Source organism: Triturus cristatus, chromosome 10, assembly GCF_964204655.1.
Source record: "Triturus cristatus chromosome 10, aTriCri1.1, whole genome shotgun sequence".
Taxonomy (NCBI): domain Eukaryota; kingdom Metazoa; phylum Chordata; class Amphibia; order Caudata; family Salamandridae; genus Triturus; species Triturus cristatus.
In genome coordinates, this window is record NC_140593.1 from 1,055,874,258 (window position 1) to 1,055,896,351 (window position 22,094).

General features: G+C 45.7%; 1 pseudogene across 1 annotated transcript in view; it reads right to left on the bottom strand.

Moving 5' to 3' along the window:
* Nucleotides 1-21,753, bottom strand: part of LOC146796554 (cytochrome P450 3A5-like) — a 152,356-nt pseudogene extending 130,603 nt beyond the window's left edge. The window contains exon 1 of the transcript XR_014969636.1: nt 21,602-21,753. The product of XR_014969636.1 is annotated as a cytochrome P450 3A5-like (transcript). The remainder of the gene's footprint in view (nt 1-21,601) is intronic.
* Between the last annotated feature and the right edge of the window lie 341 nt (nt 21,754-22,094).

Sequence of the window (22,094 nt, forward strand, 5' to 3'; positions counted from 1 at the left end):
GGCTCAGAAGAGTGAGAAGCAGGGGAGTGCAGGATATCAAGTGGTAGGGATATGATTGGCAGGGGAGAGCAAAACATGGGTGTGAAAAACAGGGGAGTGACAGTGAGGATGGGAAGAGGCAGAGGTGTGAAATACAATGCTGGAGGGCGATAAAACAAACTCCACATCAAAAGATGGTGTGACGGTAGACAATGCAGGGCAGTGGGGAGCATAAGTAGCATTTGCAGTGCCAGCGGCAGAAGAGATGGAGGCTGTGAGACAGATGAGAAGTGAAGCACCATAGGTAGGAGAGCATTAGGGAAAGAGGTGGCTGAGACCTGTTAAAGAGGCAGCATTGAGGTTGGCAGGGTGGAAGTGACAGGAGTGGCAGAAGAAGAGCAGGAGCAAGAGGACGGAGAGCCATGTTAGGAGTGTAAAAGGAAGGGAGGGTGAAGCAGCAGAGAGACAGAGATGGCAGGTATGGGAGATACAGGGATAGGCGTGAGGTTGGAATGTAGCAAGAGGGAAGGCATAAGTGGACTAAACAGAGGTAGGATATTGACATAGTTTAAGAATGTGAATAGGTCAGGAGAATGGCAGGGGCAGGGTAGAACACATCGGGGGAAGGGGAAGCAGGAGAGGCCCAGTGAATGGGGGACAGGATTGAAAGTTTGATATCAAAGGACAGTGGCTGAAGAGTTAGGTGTTGTAGAAATCGATGTGGGAAGCAGTGATCAGACAATCGGGGCAGGATTTGCTATTCCATGGGTGGTACAGCAGGTGTTGTGTGGGACACCCAGATGTGAGAGATGAAGTGGGCACAGAAAGATGAAGTGGACACAGAAAGTTGTTTCTAAAAAGTTGCCTCCTGACAAAACAAAAGGTTGTTCCCATGAGGCACAGGGTCAGACTGATTTGCATATGGCCATGTCTGAACTGGGGTGGCAGAGTGGGCTAAAGAACGGTGATGGATTAAACCCAGATCAGTTGACTGGGGGTGAGTGCTTGCAATGTTCAACACTCCGTCATCATTTCCTTTGGTTTTTGCTTTGTTCGCCATAAGTTGGCAGGGTATGCTCAGACGCGAGTCCCTTGCTCACTTTGCCACTGGATTCAAGCAAGTCTGGCTGAAGACGGCTGAAATGCCAGAAACCGGTCCTAGGAAGCTTGTTTCCGGTCCAGGGAAGACAGTGCTTGGCAGTTCGAGCTGGACTGTTCCCATGAGGCACAGGGTCAGACTGATTTGCATATGGCCATGTCTGAACTGGGGTGGCAGAGTGGGCTAAAGAACGGTGATGGATTAAACCCAGATCAGTTGACTGGGGGTGAGTGCTTGCAATGTTCAACACTCCGTCCATCATTTCCTTTGGTTTTTGCTTAAAGGTACATAGACATCGTAATACAAATACACAGAACCCAACAAGCTTCCAGCCTAAACCGTGGGATCTGGGATATGTAGCAAGAAAGCATGACTACAGCTAGAGTTCCAAGTTCTGTATTAAGAAGCTTTATCACTACACAAAGGAACCCTTCTTTTCAAATGTAGAATAAAAATACATTGAGAAAAAAACAAGAAGGTTCTAAACTCATGACATGAGGTTTGCATGCAGCCAGGGCCAGATTGGGAACTGAAAGCAGCCCTGGCAAAATTGCTCAACCCAGCCCTGCTCTCTTCCTCCTACGTTTTGCATCTCTCTTCTCTCTCTTTCCTTTCTCTCGCTCCTCAAGGGCCCCCTCCATGCACAGTGTTGACATCAATGATTCAGATGTCGCAGTAATTGTATCAATGATGTCATAGAACAGGTCATTAATGACGTAATGTGGGAGATAATTAGCAGTGCATGGCGAGGGTGCGAGTTATAGTTACTTGAGATAACTGTAACTGGTGAATTTCAGTGGTTTTGTTAGTTTAAAACAGTATGTTTTAACTGACATTATCACCTAAATATAATGTCACTTTACCTTTGTTTTTTAAATGAATTTGTACTTTTTTTTATCATAAAGTAAGATGTTCATCGTCATCTATACACACACACACACACACACACACACACACACACACACACACACACACACACACACACAGAACGATTGTTAATGTATAGTTATAGTTAGGTCTCTAATATCATAGGAAAGGCATTTTTGTTTTCTTAATACAATTGGTGCTGGGTGAAGAATGTGCACAAAACATTCTAAAAAAAAAATCAATCCCTTTGGCATATTCATAAAAAGCTTTACACTGATGCTGCACGTGGGGACCAGAAAAAGGAGTGTCCCAAAAGTGTGATTTTCCATGCTAATTCCAATAGGAAACTTTGTTTTTTGATACAGGAAAATTGGCTGTGTGATTTTTGTCATTTGATGTAAATCTAGTCAGCAGTTTTCAAGAAATTTGCGTTTAAAGAGGGGTTTGGGTTGGCTGATGAAGGAGATGAAAAGTTAGAGATAGCTGGACATTTGGTACTGTAGGCGTATCAATTTTTTTTTAAATGTGTTCCTTTGATTGGAAGCGGGAGCTTCTGCTCCAGTCCGTCATATCAGTACTGTGGTACCGAATGATCATATTGGCTGGTCAAAACATTGAAGAAAATTATGCAGTTGCCATTACAGTACCCAGGGACTCATTCCATTATTCCTGAAAAAAAAATAAAGACAACACAAGTGGGGGAAGGTAATCACACCCACAGCTTCCAGGGCCATGTGGGGAGTCCTTATGGGACCATCTTTTAAGTTAAAATCTTGAATAAAATACTTATTTTTGGATGTTAGTACTGCGGTACCTGCACCCGGTACTGTGGTACCCATTGAGTCCGCCCCTATGATACTGCACTACTGATACCAGTTGTGTGTTGAAGGAAAAACATTTTTTTTTAAGTAGAAGTGTTTGGCCATAGACCAGACCCTGCATCCAACCACTATTGTAAAGGCTGCAGGATGTGAGCAGTGGAGGTTGGCCACCTGCAGTGGGTTGGGTACCGGGCCAAGCCTGTGCTGGGTATGACAGAAAGCAGTGTGCAGAGGGGTTTTGGCTGTCCGTGTGGAGTATCTTGTAGGTTTTCAACTGGGTTTTGGCCAAAGGGCTGGCATACAGCCAGGCCCTGCACAAACTTTACACGGGTGGCATACCCTCACTGCCATAGCCTGCGCCATTCACAGTGGGCGTTTGACCATCTGAGGAGAGTTGGACATAGGTCGCTAGCATATGTTGAACACAGGGCCTGGCACAGTGGATTGGGTGACTGCCCAGGGGGTTGGGGGCTGGTTTACTGAGGCAGCTGGGTGTTTACCCAACTTAGAATATGATAAAAAATACCACAAAAAATCACAGAAACAAAACCATGAGACGTTATAGCTGAGTATAGTAATAAGAGCTTAACATGATTTTTTTTAATTAATTGAAAAACTACAGGTTAAGAACTAACATTTAAAAATTTAAAAAAACACCAAAATTCTCAAGTTATAGTTTAGTGACCTAGCTATAACTTGCACACCATCGTGCACTGTTATAAATTCAGATATTAGATCACTCATGACATGTTAAATGACATCATTGATGGCATCACTGATATCTCAAATGACATTGTTAATGACATCACAGATGACATCAACAATGACATAATCCAATGATTGTGACAGTGTGCGATAGGCATTCCACTGTGTAATGGAAGTAATACAGCAACTTAAACCTGCACCTAATTTTCTAACATTGGACAAGTGATAATGGATGTAACCTTTGGCAACATGCAGTATACATAGTATACCTGTTGACTCACCAACATTTGGTGTTTGTTACCCTCTTTTTACTGTTATTTAGCTGACCAGCAAACAACATGCCTGGATAGATTTTAATGGGGTCTCCCACTTTTTAAACCTTGAACACCCTCCAAAAGGTGTTTGTTCTCTATTCCCCGTAAGATATTTGGGTTATTAGTTGCAAAGGATGTGAGTACCTCAGAAGTAATAGGCCCACAATTGCCTCTTTAGTAGGAACCAAGTACTCCATTGTAGTGCTTGACTATCTCAGGGCTGCGAAGCAAAGCAGTCCAATACCTACTCAGGGGAAGTGGTGTAGGTTAGCAATCTTACTTCACACTACACAACAACAATACTCAATAATTTATTGTCCAGTCACTGCTTTTTCTTTTAAAAAGGAAACATACTTTTATACATACACACACACACTACTAAATATCATGCATTAATTTACAAAGATATACATTCAGGTAGATAGTGACACCCTCATATCATATTAGACCCATGGTGGGTTACTGAACCCTATAATAACAGTATCCAGAGGGTGTTCCAGGGCTCTATAAGAACATTAACTCACTTTCCTTCTGTCCCTACCACTTAAAATATCCTCCAACAAATGTGTCACCCGAGTCCTTCCCTGGAGAGTGGTGGCCTGGCAAGCCCAATGGGTCAACTGTGTCCCTCTATACAGGTCGGTAAGATGTAATGAACAGACAACCGCACACTAGTTTTTAGTCTTGGGCACCCAATTGAGTATAAATCTTGAAAGGTGAGGTCAGCACCCCTATTCCACCTGCTGAAACTCCCATTCAACATACCAGGGGAAAAGTCTGGAATACCAAGAACTGGGGTGTGCGGGGACAGGTACAACTTAAACTGACACATATGGGTGGCCTGTCTCCAATGGTCTGAGTTGACAAGGTAGAGGACAACAAAGTGCTGACAGAGGGGAAGCTGTGGAGTGGTAATCATGGCAAGTGTTTAAGTGGGAGTTTACATGAAAGCTGTTCCAATCGGACCTAGAGCTTAGGGGGATCAGAGATCCAGTCCAGCGCCAGAACAAACTGGGCGACCATGATATAACGAGCTACATTTGGGACCCCAAACCTGCCCTTCCACGAAGTATGGTTCAGAGCTGCCTTAGCCACCTTAGGGGGCTTATCGTTCCATATAAAGGACCACAGCTTCCTCTGAATCAGGGGAACCCCAATCTTTTGGCATCCGAAGTGGGAGAACCCTAATAATGTAGAGAAGTCGTTTTTTAAAGTACACTTTGAGGCAGTTGACTGTGCCCATTCAAGAGATCTCTATCCAATCCCAACTATAGAGGTCCTTGAAAAGAATGTCCAAAAGAGGAGTAATAATAAAAAGAATGACATACAAAGGGTCTTCCGGAATAGACACCCCTAAAAACTGAAAGTCAGTAGGGGCCTATGCAAAACCTCTGGACTCAACTCATTGTTCCATAATAGATGACATGGAACCCACCCCCATACAGGTCGATTTCCTATAATTAATTTGGAATCCACAAACTTCACGAGGAGGCATATCATCAACGAGGTGATAAAAAAGTATCGCCGCTTTTGCATCCGTTTTCGGGTGAAAAGCAGCGATAATTTTATAGCCAAATCAACAAGGTCACGCTATCGCGTGAAACATGGCATTAGCGCCTGAATTCTGAACGCCCAGCTTTGCATCTCTAATGAGATGCAAAGTGGGCATTCCTGCCCTGACATGACTGGAGAAATGTCGCTAAGCGACATTTCTCCTATCATCAAGCCCCACGCTAAGAAGCATAGTGGCAAGAAAAGTAGTGATAACCCCTGTTATCGCTACTTTCCTTACGCCTGCTTCTAGACTGACTTAGCCATGATATCCTATGGAAGGTGGATATCATGGCTAAGTTTGCCTTGCCCTATCATCAAGCTGACGCCAAACTTTGTGAGATTATCGCTGGATTTCCAGCGATAATCTCACGTTTGGCAGTTAGCGCTAGGATTTTTATCGCTTTTGAGATAAGCGTTGCTAATAGCACGCTATCTAAGCAATAAAAATCCATGTTAGCCTGCGATAATTATCCTAGCGCTAAGTGCGCTTAGCGATAATGATCGCCGATCCTTGATGACATGCCACTAAATGCACTCAGAGTAGTCTCAAGTGCATCAGAGGAAGTAACATGGTCAGTCAGGAAACAGTGTGTCTTCTGTGAACATTGTAATCTTTAGTTGTGTTTCACCCATAGAGAGCCCCCATATATCGGGGTTCACATGAACCTTCCAAGGGGTTCAACACAGTGGGTAAACAATGCCGGGGACAAGGGACACTTCTGACGGGTGTCCCTGCATAGCAATATTGGACAGAACAGAATATCTCAAGTCTTAATCCTATACGATGATATCACAAAATTCGCCAAAATATAAGACCGCAATCGTGGACTTAACCTTGCCAGGTACAGAACCTTGGTCAGAAATGACCAGTCCACCCAGTGGAATGCTTTCTCTGCACATAAGTACAGGAGAAGCATCTGCACCCCGTCTCTCATGGCCCATTCAATAGCAATAATCGCTAGTCAGATTTTGTCTCCAGTCTATCTATTCCAAATGAAACCACTCTGAAGTGAGGATGTGAGGGTGGGCCAGACCCCGGCCAAGCAATTCACCAAAATCTTAGTAAATATTTTGAGGTCACTGTTCAGAAGTGCAATTGGTCTATACGACCCATGTTCATCCAGTATCATAGAGATCGTAGACTCCATCTTAGTTGGAGTAACTGAGCCAGTGGTGAGGAAAGAATTAAAGACCTTTAACAGATTCAGTTGAGGGTCCAACAACTCCTTGAAGAACTTGTAAAAAGAATTGGGGAACCCATTGGGTCCCAGAGCTGTATTATTCGGCAGGGACTTAATGGTGGCCCTCACCTCCTCCTCCCCCGTAATGAGGGAATCCAGCTCCTTTCCAATTTCACCAGGAACATCGGGAATTCGGAGGGGTGCTAAATAATCATCCTGCTTAACTGAATCTAATGTTTCCCCTCAGTACAGTTTCCTGTAAAAGGAGAAAAAGGCATTGCAAACATTCATATCGGGAAACAAATATGAGCTCTCCTCTGCAGTGATCACCTTTATGTAGTTCTTGGCCCAGCCTTGCATAATCCTGTAAGCCACGAAAACAATGGGGTGACCCTGTGTCCCTCAGAACCTGGGCATATATTAAAGAAAAAACAATGGTTCTGTCGGGTATGCCTAGCTCATTTCTTGTACACGTAAATCAATTATCTTATTTCTTATATGTAATCCTCACATGTAACACCAAAACCAATTTAATCATAAGGAACTCACGGTAAAGAACCGTTGGATGGATAAACAGTTGTTTTATATAAATTGCATCATTTATCAGTTACCCATACTTGAATAAAGGGCTATCAACAAAAGTGGAGTTTCAAGGTGAACAGTGATCAAGTGACATATCGTGCTCAGTGATACAGTTGAGTGCGTAATATGTACAATGTGATTAAGGTATGTACAAGGGAAGGGGAAGGGCAGACTGAGAACAATGACTCTGCTGTTAATCCAAATTTAATTTCTCATGCAGAGCCTTGAACTGGACTGCTTTGATTAGTTTCCTATAGGCAAGACGCATGGTTGTTTGTTTATGTTCCTTGTCTAATTTAGGGATTGCATCTTCTAGTTCCATCAGTTGGAGCCTAAGGAAAGAGAAAAAGGCAGTGGTATGTGTTATAAACTCTACCCATATCACTGCCTTGGTAGCGTCCCAAATCAAATTGTGACCCAAGAGAGATAATCAGAAAACTTCTCAGAGAAATAACGTTAAAGCACCTCTCTAATGTTGGAATGGAGCACCAGATTGCAAAAAATGATCTCGTTCATTTTCCAAGGGTGATACGGTCACGGCAGCCACGGTGGCAGGTTAAAAAGCGACAGACAACGTGACGGGTGCGTGATCTGACAAAACTTGGGACCCAATAGTTGCATCCTCCACTCTAGACAACAGGGTGGTAGGGGTAAAAAAGAAATCATTACAGGAATAAGATTTATGAACATTCAAAAAGTTAGAATAATCCAGATCCTGAGGTGACGATGGTGCAAAACGTCCACTAAATTCAAGTCGGTCATGCCATGAGACAAAGATGCAGAGGATGGGACACCCCCCATAAGGAGGGCGATTGATCTAAGGTTGGGTCTAAGGTTGCAATATAATCCCCTCCTAGTATAATATAAATGGCCAGGAGCAGTTGCCATGGCCGGGAACAAATCAGAAAAGAAGGGAGCCTTGTGGTCATTGGGGCCATAAATGGAAGCTATGGTGTAGCTGGTAATATTGTCAGAAGCGTGAATCATTACCCATCTGCCTTCACTAGCCCTACGCGAAGAGGTCACCCTTAGATGTACGACCAACCGAATGAGAATCGTCACCCTCTTGGTTTTATTAAAAGCAGAAGAATTAAATTGACAGGGAAAAGGTGTGACTTGAGCCTGGAGACATTGTTTGCCAGCAGGTGAGTGTCCTGGAGCAGGACTACATCAGCACCCCCAGAGGATAGCCAGCAGAATAAAGCTTTACGCTTACAAGCGGAGTTAAGGTCCTGGACATTGACAGACCATAAAATTTAGCATAGGATAAACTGCCATGAAGGGGAAAAAAAACAAAGAAACACTGTAGATGGGCACCCATGTGGGAAAATGCCTCAGGACCCAGATCATTATCTTCCACCCGGTGGATTGCACACAATGAACAAAAAAAAACAAATAATAAAAACAATAACAAAAAAAGGACAATACCAACATGAAAAAAACATCAACAACTTTTCAACCAACTGGAACCAAGCCATTTCTCCCTCAGCCCTCATCAGCATAACCCATAAAAAAGCAAAAATGAATATGAAAACCAAATTGACGAATAACGAAGCATAATAAAACACACTCAAAAACCACCACGATGCTTCCCTACCACAACCCCTCTAAAGAGGCAAACCGTCTAAGGGAAGAAAAAGTGAGGAGCTAGCCCCCAATGGTATCCGGCGCCACATCCCATCCATTCTGAAAAATAAAGCTGTAATAATGGAGGAGCAGATGAACATACCCACACATATCTATATATATATTTTTTTAGAGTTTTTATAGCGCAAACTAGACCCGAGGATATCAGGTATCAGAGCGCTTTACATGAGCACCAGTTTTGTTACTGATGGACACATTCATTTGTGTTAGGCACGGGGATATTACATGATTTGAACAGAATCACAGGATGTTGAGCGCCGTAGCCGAGACTCAAACCCGGTTCCCTAGTTTCGAGGTCGACCACTTTAGCTGTAAGGTTACATCTTCTCCCCTATGTAAATAAGAGGGGGAAATGGGGGACAACATAATTAATTAGGTTATATCAACTTCGTACTACATTCTGCACCAGAAGAATTTGTCATCAAAGTTCCTTTGTGTCCATCAACAATGCATTGCTCATATTTTTGTGATACTTCTTGCTCATGTTGCTTTAATCTCAGAGAACGTTGCGTCTTCCACGCAGAGTGGGTCAGCTCCTGAGATCCAGTGATATCTCCCTTTGCAGACACCGTTCTCAACAGCCACAGGGCTTCATCCACAGAAGAGAGCGCTGTGGGCTTGTCCTGGTAGCGAAAAAGGATCCCAGAGGGGAATCCACAACAATGAGAAATGTTAAGGCTCTGGAGGTGGTCCATTACAGGCTTAAATGACTTGCGCTTCATCAAGTTGTATGTTGATATGTCCTGTTAAAGGTGCAACATTGAGCCTTGGGAGACCAGCGTTTCTTTGTCCAGAACTGCCTTCAAAATGTCCTCCTTAATACGGAAAACATTTACTCGGCCCAGAACACATGGGGTGAGTTTATTGCAAATTTAGTAAGCATTTGTAACCCTGTGAACACAGTCAAGTTCAATCTGTTCCTGCGATGCAACCAGCAGGGAGCGGAAAAGACCCAAGACATATCTCTACAGCTCCAAAGCAGCCACAGACGCCAATACCCCTTGAAAGTGGACAATATTTCTGTGGAACCTGTTTTTATTCTCGTCTATTTTATCTTGCAGTAGTTAATAGCGTCATTCAGGCTCATGGACCCTAGTATTAGGAACATCTGATTCGTACTTCTCGTCTGGCATCATTGTCTTGAGGTTGTCCACCCTATGCTCAAACTTCGGCAAGTTCTGATCCAGTTGTATTGACTGCACTGAGGAACTCTTTTTGTTTCCCCCCTAAGCCCTTAAGGAATTCTTTAAGCATTTTGCAAATGTCAGCCTTGGTCTCCAAAGCTGCCCGTCTGGCATGGCTGATTGAGAAGGAGCCACCATTGTTATCTCCACCACATCCGGGGCACTAGACTTGGAGGTGTGCTGGAGAAGCACAGCAATGCTTGTGCCTTTGGGTAGTTTTAACCTCTTAGCAGACATCGATGCACATGCCCAGCAGCTGCAAAGAAAGAAGGCGGGTGGGGAGGGGGAACCCACTGGGTTAGTGGTACCCCCATGGCACACCCAGGAGAATCAAAGTACCATCCACCATAACTGTGTAGGATGCCAGTGTGACAGAGACAAACCCTCGATGACCCAGGGTCCTCTGTCCATATCCTCCAACCAAGACGAACTTCAACCACCCAGACGCAAGCCAGTCGACCTCTTCACTATCAAAAATGTCCTCCACCATTGAGTCCAGGAGTGGTAGCTGCATCCCAAGCATCAAAATGTGCTTGAAATGTTAGTCCGACCTCCAAAGCCCTTCCATGCAGTACACGTTGTGTTCCCAGCAAATGCTCCTCACTAATTCCAAAAAGTGCTGCACACCAGCCAGGGCTGGCACTTTAAAATTGTACCAGAGCTCTCATATGCCAAAAATCTTGGGAGGGTCATTTCCAGAATGCCAAAGGTCGTTTGGGCCTGAATCAAAAGGGGATCCAAGTCAGCCAGGAGTGCCTCTCACAAGTCCACAAGCCTACCATTTAAATCCCGCTTTCCCTATGCAAGCAGGACATCGATGCTTCATGTATTAAACAAAGAGTAACTTTATCCTGAAAATGTACAAGCTGCAAGGCAAGTTGCTTAAAGGCATCTGGGCCATGTCTAAATGTTTTAATAGGCCCTGCACCCGAAGAAGCAAAAGGGAAGGAGGGAGGGCCGCACCCTCAGCGCCTACAGAAGTAGGCTCACACAATGCGGGACACGGTAAGGAGCCCCCTTCCGCTCCTGCACTTAACCGTGGCCTGCAATGTCTGGGAAGAGGGGTGAGGAATCAAGGGTGTCCAGTGATGACCCTGCCAGCACCTCAGCAGTTCGCCTTAGGCACAGTGGCTGCATGCCAAATCCGTCCTCCGGCCGAACGTGCCGCCGACATCGTGCTACAACAAACACTCCATGACCCATAAATAGCGTGAAAGACCAATTTATTAGGACATGGTTGCGCATCAACAACTTTATTAACCATTAACATCAACTTTATAGCTAAGGCACAATCTCGAACATCATCCGTCCACTCACTTCTCACACCAACTTTCAACCCCAAATGTCATTTCTCATTCCATCCTCCCATAACAAGGTAGCGCTCCCGGCTTTTCCTCCTACCGACCGTTCTTCTTCCCCCCAAGAGTGTGGAAGAGCCTGCATGTGACTTTCCACCTCCAAGACTTCCACCCCACCTGCTAACCCTGCAACCCGTCCTAATTTTGGCAGAAGAAACACTGTAACATTAAAACAAGTCCCCCACCCCTTGACCACTTCAGATTATAGGGTGGATGGGCAGACACATTCAATGGCTTCCCTTTCTAATAAACTCTACCCTGGTGATGCACAGTGTCCGGAAGAGGCAGGTCGCGCCTCTCCAGACTCTTAAATTCAAATTAATTGACCCGTCCCTTCCCTCCTGAGCTACCTATCTTCACCCATGTCCTGTTTGGACACGAACTCCCCCAGGGAAAGACTAGTCTGTGTCCTTCTTTCCCTGGGGGCCGTCATCGTGCTACAACAAACACTCCATGATCCATGAATAGTGTGAAAGGCCAATTTATTAGAATATAGTTGTGCATCAACAACTTTATTAACCATTGACCTAAACGTTATAGGCAAAATACCTCAACATCACATGTCCACTCACTTCTCACACCAACTTTCAACCCCAAACGTAATTTCTCATTACAGCCTTCCCATACAGCAATTTTAAAAAATTTGGTGTGACTGATTGCTTATTGTTTATTTTAAATCTGCACTCACCCACGGCCTGACGTGGACACAGCGACCTCCAGCTCAGCTGACACTCGCTGCCGCTGGTTGTGGTGGGACACGCCCACTCGCGCTGGCCACGCCCCCCCCCCATCACCCAGGATATAACATGCTTCACTACCGGAAGCGCAGCGGACGAGCGCAGCGGGCGCGCCGATTGCGCGCCGAAGGCGCGCTTAAGGCAAGCTCGTCTGCGCTCGTCCGCGTCGAGACCGGGGCGAGGCTCATTCCCCCGGCCCCGGAGAGGCCAGCTACCGCCCAAAACGTAAGCACATACAAATATACTGCCAACCAACTCTGTGCAATAAATATGTCTACAGATGCACCTCATTGTGTACCTCATTTATTATACTCTAACCCTAGTATCGGTCCTCACAAATGTTCTCTTTGCACCGCTACTACCCTCCCTATTATTTCCTCCCCTCATGTTCTAGCAGCACTTACCAACGTGCGTTCAGTTTCCAAGCACAAATTCGAAATCCTAGAACTTATAGAGACTCACAATTTAGATCTGTTATTCATCACTGAAACCTGGGGTGACGACTCTTCAGGCCCAGACTTCAAAGCAGCCATCCCGGAAAACTATTGCGTCTATAAGCTTGACAGAACTAATAAAAAGGGTGGTGGAATAGCCATTATCTACAAAAATCTTTACAAAGTTAAAGCAACCGAAGCCAATCACACCGAGTGCGAGGCATTTTCCTTCACCATTAGTCTATCAGTTAAACAATCACTTACAGGTATTCTACTCTACCGCCCCCCAGGGTCCAGACCCAAATTCCTCAATAACTTAAACAACCTAATTGAAGCCTCAGCAGGAGCCCCTCACTTTATCATACTGGGCGACTTCAATTTCCATCTGGAATCCATCTCTGACCCTGATACCCTGGCACTAATTAACGACGTAGCAGCGGCCGGCCTTCATCAAATAGTTAATCAGCCAACTCACAAAGCGGGACACACTCTAGATGGGTTATTTACCAGCAACCCTCATATTTCTGTTTCCAAAGTGATTCCGCTTATATGGACTGACCACGCGGCTGTCATTTTTTCTATAAAATTAACTTCCCCTCCATCCTCGTCCACTTCTTTTTCTCCTATCACTTACCGAAACTGGAAAAATGTCAACCCTTCCCTTCTCGCGGCTTCACTGTCTGATAATATCATCATCACTGACAATGATCCCTCACTAGCCTCCATCAATTATCTCAACAGTCTAAATACGGCTTGTCACAACGCAGCTCCTCTAAAAACCTTTAACCGTAACAGAAAATGCCCCTCGGCTCCCTGGTTTACGGAATCTCTGCGATTGCAGAGACAACACTGCAGAAATTTGGAAAGGCACTGGCGCCGTCATTACAACCTTACTGACAAATTAGTGTACAAATGCGCCCTCTCCAAATACAAAGAGCTGATAGCTGCCGAAAAATCTCTCTATTTCACTTCCCAAATCAACCTAGCCAAAAATTCATCAAAAAAACTGTTTCAGGTAGTTACCCACCTCTCCAACCCTTCTGCCTCTCACTTCGAAGGAACCCAATCACTTTGTGATTCCCTTGCTAATTTTTTCACAGACAAAGTTATGGCCATCTTTTCAGCCTTCACTCACGCTTCTTCCACAACCACCATGAGTTCACCCTCAAATATCCACACACCTAGCTTCCCGGTTTTTGAAGCTGTTACGGAGGAACAAGTCCATCGACTTGTCTTGGCTACCAAATCAGGATCACCCCTAGATCCCTGCCCCCCTGCTATCCTCAATTTAATTCCGGAAGCTGTTTCGCCTGCCTTGACAAACATTTGTAACGCTATGTTTACGACGGGCATCTATCCGTCAGTCTGGAAAAAGGCCATTATCAAACCGCTACTTAAAAAGCCCACCCTTGATCCCCTCCTTCCTGCTAGCTACCGACCCATTGCATGTCTTCCATTCCCTGCAAAAATTTTTGAAAATATCATGAACACTCAACTATCAAAATTCATTGATAACAACAACCTACTGGACGACACCCAATTTGGGTTTCGACAGGGTCATGGTACAGAGACTGCATTATTAAAAGCTGCAGATGAAATTAGGATGATACTTGACACTGGAGGAGCGGCTGTACTAATTCTATTGGATCTTTCTGCAGCTTTCGACACGGTCAATCATGCAATTTTGATTGACCGTGTCTCAGCCTTTGGAATTCAAAATAAAGCTAAACAACTTCTTACAGCTTTCCTTGCCGATCGTTCGCAAAAAGTAAAAATGGGCCATTTCATCTCCCACTCCTTCACCCTCCCATGTGGTGTTCCACAAGGATCATCGCTAAGTCCGACACTATTTAACATTTATGTTTCGGACTTGGCAAGGGTAATAAAATCTTACGGAATCGCCCTTACCACATACGCGGACGACACTCAACTCGTGTTGTCGATACATAACGACGGCCAAGCGGTTGCTGCAAATTTTCAAGAGGGTATGCGGGCCATCAGTTCCTGGATGTCATCAAACTCTCTCAAATTAAATTCTGATAAAACAGAGGTGATGACATTCGGGAAACTGCAGCCTGTCTGGTCCCCTCAATGGTGGCCACCGGAGATGGGACCCCCCCCTGAACCAGTTACTAAGGTTCGCAACCTTGGGGTTATTTTTGACAACAAACTGACGTTTGTCCACCACGTCAACTCTGTGGTTTCCTCATCCTTCTTCATTTTAAAAATGATCAAAAAGTTATTGCCATACCTCCCACCTTCAGCTGGCAAAACTTTAATCAGTATCTTGGTTTTTTCGAAAACGGATTACTGCAATGCCCTCTTGATGAATGCCCAGGAAAAGGTCCTAAACAGACTACAATTAGTTCAAAATGCGTCAGCCCGAATTTTACTGGGAATCCCGAAGTTTAAATCTATTATACCACACATCAGACATCTACACTGGCTCCCAGTCAGAAGCCGGACAAAGTTTAAGGCACTATGCATCGCGTACAAAGCAGTTAATAATGTTGGCCCACAGTTTCTCAGAAGTGCTTTTCGCCCTCTTGAACACTCCAGAACACTCCGTTCCTCTTCAGCTCACCTACTCAAAGTGGCACGAACCAGGAAGGTCAATTGGGGTGACAGATGCTTTACGGTCTCCACAGCAAAAATTTGGAACACACTGCCTAGTCATGTCAAAACTGCTCCCACCCTCTTGAGTTTTAGGAAGAAACTGAAAACCTGGCTTTTTTCACCTTGATTTACTTGCTGTTAGCACCATTTCCGTCCCTTGAGCGCCGAGACACCTTTGGGTAGTTGCGCGCTTTAAAAATTGCACAAACATAAACATAAACAAGGTAATGTCCTTGGCTTTTCCTCCTGGGCACCATTCTTCCCCCCAAGGGTGTGGATGAGCCTACATGTGACTTTCCACCCCCAAGACTTATGCCACCCAGAATAAACCCCGTAGGGTGTTTTTCTACCCCCCCCCACTTTCCACTCAACCAAACTTCGTTCATTAGTGATCTCTCTTGCGCCATATGTTATCATGCCACAGTCAACTCAGTGTCCCTCAGCTCCATCTTGTAAAATGCATTCCCCCTTCTTGACAAATGTACTACATCGTCATGAAACAAGCATGCTTCCTCCTCACGAATTCCCCCAGCAGAGATCACCGTAATCCGCAATCCTGCACAAAAAATTCTCATTGCCCTGTTTACTTTTCTGCGAGCTTTGTCTATTACTCCATGCCGTATTGCTCCCCGCCAGCTGCAACGTGGCACAAATTCCGTCCATATGATGCAAGTCCCGGAAAAATTCTGCTTGATGGCATCAAGATCCCTCTGCATGTGCTGCAAGAGTGTCAAACCAGATAATCTCACCGAATCGTTTTCCCCCACATGATTTAGCAACATGTCCAGGCAACCCCTTTACAGCCCCAGCTTTGTCAATCAGGGTAGCAAACTTCCCCATCGCATTCCACTCTCCCCCACCATAACACTTTGTGCTGGCTGCTGTGCAGTCCTAGGGTTCCTGCCGTATATTTGCTGGTCCGTATACTTTACTGCCCAATGAACCAAAGAATGTCCCATAATCCAGGTCACCGTCTTGGCCGTTGGACCGCTCACACAGCATGCGTTAGAAAGAGAAACAGCGTTAGCCTGCATCTCCAGATTCATTCTCCTCTCACCCCGTGCCCCCTTCACCTGTATAGCCAGGCCCTCTTTGCAATCATTTTCCGACATAATACTTGCAACAACAGGACTGCCACCTACCAATCCTACGTATACGCTCCCAACCCCACCCCAGGCTTGCATCCTCTGTCGCTGCCCATATCCTGAAAGAATTGGTTTTGAAAGCCACCGGATCTCTACCCAAATGGCAAAGCCCCATGCGTATCACTGCCACTAGCTGGGACGCCAACGTTGGCCTCCCGCCTTGGTGACAAAATATTTCCTTGATCCTACAAGTCAAAAAACGCTGCCATTCCTGCACCGGGCACACTGTTGCCCTTCACTCAACCAAACCCACTTCCCCCTGCCCTGTTGATTGATTTTGGAACGACACAACCATATCCCCAAATGCCCCGGATTCATGCGCACATCATCTAGCAGTAAACCTGTTGTCCTTGCTGACCCCAATAGTTCTGAAAATTAAAAGGCCCCAAAATAACATCCACACCATGAAAAGCCTGAAAGTAGCTAACTCAAACTCACCATAACAACATTCGGATAGGACCGCTAGCAGTTCCCCCAACAAATCAAAAGCGATGGCCTCCCTTGGTGCCATCCTTCTCCCACTCCTTTGTTTGCTCCAACCCTTCAACATCTGACCTAAGATCTCGTCCCGGCAGGGACAGTTTTCCCCCGATCATGGTGGGTGACAAATCCTTGTCAATACAGAAAAGTACAAAACGTAACACTCTCCTTCTTATCTCCTCTGGATCCCGATCCCATCCCTGTGGTACATTTCCCTCAAAGGCCCAGAAACCGGTCCACGCCAGCCCGTAACTCCTCTTTGTGGATGCCGCTAAAACTCCCTCCACCAGGCTGATGACCCTCATTCGCCCATCTGCCAGACCTTGACCGGTAGCGGCATCTTGACTGCGTCCGCTCCAGGTGCCAGTGGGCAAAAACACTGCCACTGTGAATGAGATAAAGCATCCGCAATGTCATTTTGAGCTCTCGGGACATGAAGCACCCTGAACACAAAATTCTAACATAAAAACGTCAGCATAAAGTGTCGCAACAGTCGCAGCACCCGTAAGTCCCTGGCCCTCTGTCTGTTAACAAGCTTGATCACACACACACACACGTTATCTACATGAAAAAATACTGTTTTGTTCACCAACTCACCTTCCCACAGATGTAGCACCACTAACAAGGGAAAGAATTCCAAGAAGGTGATGCTGCACCCTTGACATACCCAATGCTCTGGCCAACACTCGGCGACTGACGACCATTCCAGAAAAGACCAAAACCGTGAGCGCCCGCCATGTCCGAGAATATCTACATTTGCCAAACTGAGTTATTACCCAAAAAGTTTATGGGCACTCCATTAAAATCAGTCAAGAACGTCCTCCATACTCCCAAATCCGCCCTGACTGCCATAGAAATCCTGACCCTATGGTGCGGCAAATTCATTCCAGACATGAGCATGCCCAGTTGCCAGCAAAAAGTTTGCCTTGCTCGCACCACTCAGCATGAAAAATTTAGGGATCACAGAAGTTTCTGCACCTTGCGCAGCTCAATCTTTCTTTCCCCCATCACCTCCAGTAAAAACACCTGCATCTCATTCACCTTGGCCTGTGGTAACCTTGCCACCATCGAAACTGTGTACAAATCAATGCTCAGGAATGTTAACACCACCCGTGGACCCTCCGTCTTTTCTGGTGCCAACGGAACCCCAAAAACTTCTGCCATCTTTTGGAAATGCTGCAGAGCCTTCAAGCAATCACCCGAGTACTTTCTGCCCACAAACAAAAAACCGTCTAGACAGCGTGACACCGCCCTGTGGCCACTGGATTTTGTGAAAACCCACTGCAAGAAAGTACTGAAGGCTTCGAACAGCACACCCGAGATAGCACAACCTATCGGCAAAACATTGTCCACATAGATGGAACCACCAAACTGCATGCACAACAATTGAAAATCCTCGGCGTTTATGGGGAGCAGCCAAAATGCCGACTTGATGTAACACTTTGTCAACTCAGCCCACTGACCACAGCTCCTCCCCAGGGCCACTGCATCATCTACTGACGCATACAACACCCTGGAATCCACTTCTGTAATGTAATCATAATAGATGATAAATGAGCTAAAATTCCCCTTTTGTCTTCTTCGGCCACCCCAAGTGGTGAAACAACCATCGGCAACTCTCTATAAGTACCTGCTATTCCACCCTCTGCCACCTCCTTGGCCAATCTGTGTGCTACAACATCTGAAAATTCCTTGGCTGAACACAAATTGTCAGCTCACCTCTGCATCCTAGGGACCTGATACCCAATCCGAAAACCCTCTGTAAAGCCCCATTCCAGCTGCAATGCATCCACCTTTTGCGGATACATCACCATCCAAGGCTACAATGCTTTCAGCTTAATGGGAGTAGTTGCCTTTTCTCCCAGGGTTCCCTTGTTAACCCCTCACCCTGGACCCCTTCTATTGTTCTGCTGGGCTGGCCAGGGTGAAACACTGAGTGATGGGGTGTCGTCCCCCATATTTTGAGCACTCATGTTTGAATTTGCATGGGTGCCAGGAACAGTAGTCCTTGTTATAATTCCAAAAAGAACAATTGATGGACAGAATGCAGAACAATTTCATACATTCACCCCAGTACAGAGATCTGGGCCTAAATCAATTGTTTTTTTGCTCATCATGCCATTCCAGTTTGGACCCTGCCATATGCAAATCAGTCTTGACCCTGCGCCCAATGGGAACAGTCCAGCCCGAACTGCCAGGTCAGGTCCTCCCTGGACTGAAAACAAGCATCCTAGGACCGGTTTCGGGCTTTCAGTCCTCATCAAACAGGATAGCTTGACTCCAGTGGCATGGAGAGCACGGGACCCACGTCTGGGCATACCCGGTGACAGATGCAAAAACAACAATTGATGGACAGAATGCAGAACAATGTCATACATTCACCTCAGTACAGAGATCTGGGTCTGAATCCATCGTTTTTTTGCTCACCATGCCATTCCAGTTTGGACCCAGCCATATGCAAATCAATCTTGACTCTGCGCCCAACGAGAACAGTCCAGCCCGAACTGCCAGGCCAGGTCCTCTCTGGACTGGAAACAAGCATCCTAGGACCGGTTTCAGGCTTTCAGCCCTCATCAGCCAGGATAGCTTGACTCCAGTGACATGGAGAGCACATGACCCACATCTGGGCATACCCGGTAACATATGCAAAAACAATTGATGGACAGAATGCAGAACAATGTCATACATTCACCCCAGTACAGAGATCTGGGCCTAAATCCATTGTTTTTTTTGCTCACCATGCCATTCCAGTTTGGACTCAGCCATATGCAAATCAGTGTTGACCCGGCGCCCAATGGGAACAGTCCAGCCCGAACTGCCAGGCCAGGTCCTCCCTGGACTGGAAACAAGCATCCTAGGACCGGTTTCGGGCTTTCAGCCCTCATCAGCCAGGATAGCTTGATTCCAGTGGCATGGAGAGCAAGGGACTCACGTCTGAGCATACCCTCCCAACTCGGGGTGACAAATGCAAAAACAAGAATTGATGGACAGCATGCAGAACAATGTCATACATTCACCCCAGTACAGAGATCTGGGCCTAAATCCATCGGTTTTCTGCTCGCCATTCCAGTTTGGACCCAGTCATATGCAAATCAGTCTTGACTCTGCGCCACTGGAGTCAAGCTATCCTGGCTGATGAGGGCATCCATTCATGTTTAACTTGTAGCAAACGGGGATCTCTTCAGGGGCTGTGGGAGACAGAAGAGGGCAACTCAGCGATGCCTTTACGGAGGTCAATGGTTTGTGATGTGAATTCCGCTAGATCGGCGTGTTTCGTTTCTGAACGAACATCTATGTTAAACATGAATAGGCTTCAGGATTGCTTCTCCGCTCATTTGCTAAAAACCATGACTTCAATAAAGGGCTCTTACCCTCTTTTCTCAATTTGTTCCACTGTTAAAAGCATCCAAAAAAGAAGGAAAGTCTTTGGCTGAAAATGTCTCTTTGGACCAGGGCCGGCTTTAGCACTTTCGGCACCCGGTGCGAGAATCATTTTTTGGCGGCCCAAACCCCATAACCACCTCCTCGGATTTTCCCACTACCACCGGTCATAAGTGCACCTCATCCCTCCTATCCAAAGTTATTGTTAAACACAGAGACCCCCTAAGTTTGGTGCCCCCTCCACAGGTCAGCACCCAGTGCAGCCGCACCAGTCACACTGCCCTAAAGCCGGCCCTGCTTTGGACACACTCTCCTGCAACCGCAACCGCAAACCCGACCGGAAGGTATTGGAGTGCTTTACTGAGCAGTTCTCCAGTTCCAAAGTGCCAGCTCGCTGTGCTTTGCTCCTCGGCTCAGATTACCTGTAGAGGGTGTGCTTTCACCCCTAGCTTGACGTTGCTCTCGCTCATTTGCTTTTCTTCCCCTGGCCGCCACATCGCTCTGTCTATCGTTTGCTTCCCTATGCCCTCCATGTCCCTTCCCCCACTGCACCATCATGTTTGCTTCCACGCACCCGCACCATCACTTTTGCTTCCCCACACCCTCCCCGTCTGTGTTCCTTCTGCTACCTTCTGTTTGCAACCCCCCCACACACAAACATTTAAACAAGCATTTGAAATGCAATAGGTCTCGCATTTGCAAGAATTGAAGCTATTGGCATTGTAAATGACAATGACTTTTATTTATGTTTTAAAAACCAAAACATTAATAAAAGGCATTGTAATTTGCAATGGCAATAGTTCAAACTTGGTTAATGCGAGACCTCTTGCATTGCAGATGCTTGTTAGTTACTGTTCTAACATAGGGGACAATCATATTAGACTGATAAACAAATAAAAGTGAAGAAGAAAACTGCTCGTCAGTACACTCACAAAGAAAAATGTGAGCAGTTCAGCAGCACTTGGCAGTTGCTGGGCCCTTGTAAATAAATAAATAAATGACAAGAAGTACGACGTGGAACCGTATGAGCAGGAAATAAAAATACAGAAAGGAAATAAATAAAAGCCGCTGGGAGCAGAATGGGTAGCACCAGGGATGGAGACGAAGGAATGAAAGAAGAGCAGAGGGGAAAAAAAGCAGAACACCTGCACTCTAAAGGAGTGCTAAATTTAAAATTAAAGAAATTAGTCTCACTCAAGTATCCAGTAGAAGGATGACATTCATACATTTACAACGCTGTGAGACCAAAATGATTAGGGAGTAAAAACATAAAAATTGGGACTAAAACCATTGAAGAGCAGACAACTGAGATAGACAACAAAGCCAACCAATCAAGGGCGAGGGAAAGACCCTAAGCCCACTCTATCTATCTATATGTGATTTACTGGGAACAACAGGTATGGCCAACAGAGAGCTCTAAAACTGTCTGTACCCAAGATCTAAAGCCTTCGAATAAATAATAAACTCTTTTTAGCCTTTTGAACAAAGCTACAGAGAAACGATTGAGCTCTACTCACAGGTACAGAAGGCTTAGGCACACAATGAGCAGCGTCCAGGTTTCTACGGAGAAAAACGAAAGGACGGTCATCTCGTTTCCGTGCAGTGGGTCTTCGCAGCTCTAGTGTCACACCCTCTGTGTGTCTCTCTCATATCAGACTCGCCCAGGTCACGTGGTTGCGGAGGTTGGGCTGCCGCATATACATTACCACCATCCGTTAATATGATTGGCTGAGCTGTGATTCACGTGATTGTTTCTGCTCAATGCATTCTAAGAAGTTTGCATTGCTTTCATATCTATTCCTCGGAGACAAAGTGCAGAATTTTCTGACTGAACGGCAGTGAACAATGACGTTGACCTGCCAAGGTCATGTTACAGAGTGACACGGTTCACAGTAAACAAGGCGAGATGTATGACCCAACATTTCCCGTTCCTTGGCCATACAGGCGTGGGTTTACCTAGCAGATTTAAACAGTGTCTTTTTCCTATACTTAATGTAAATTCACTACTTT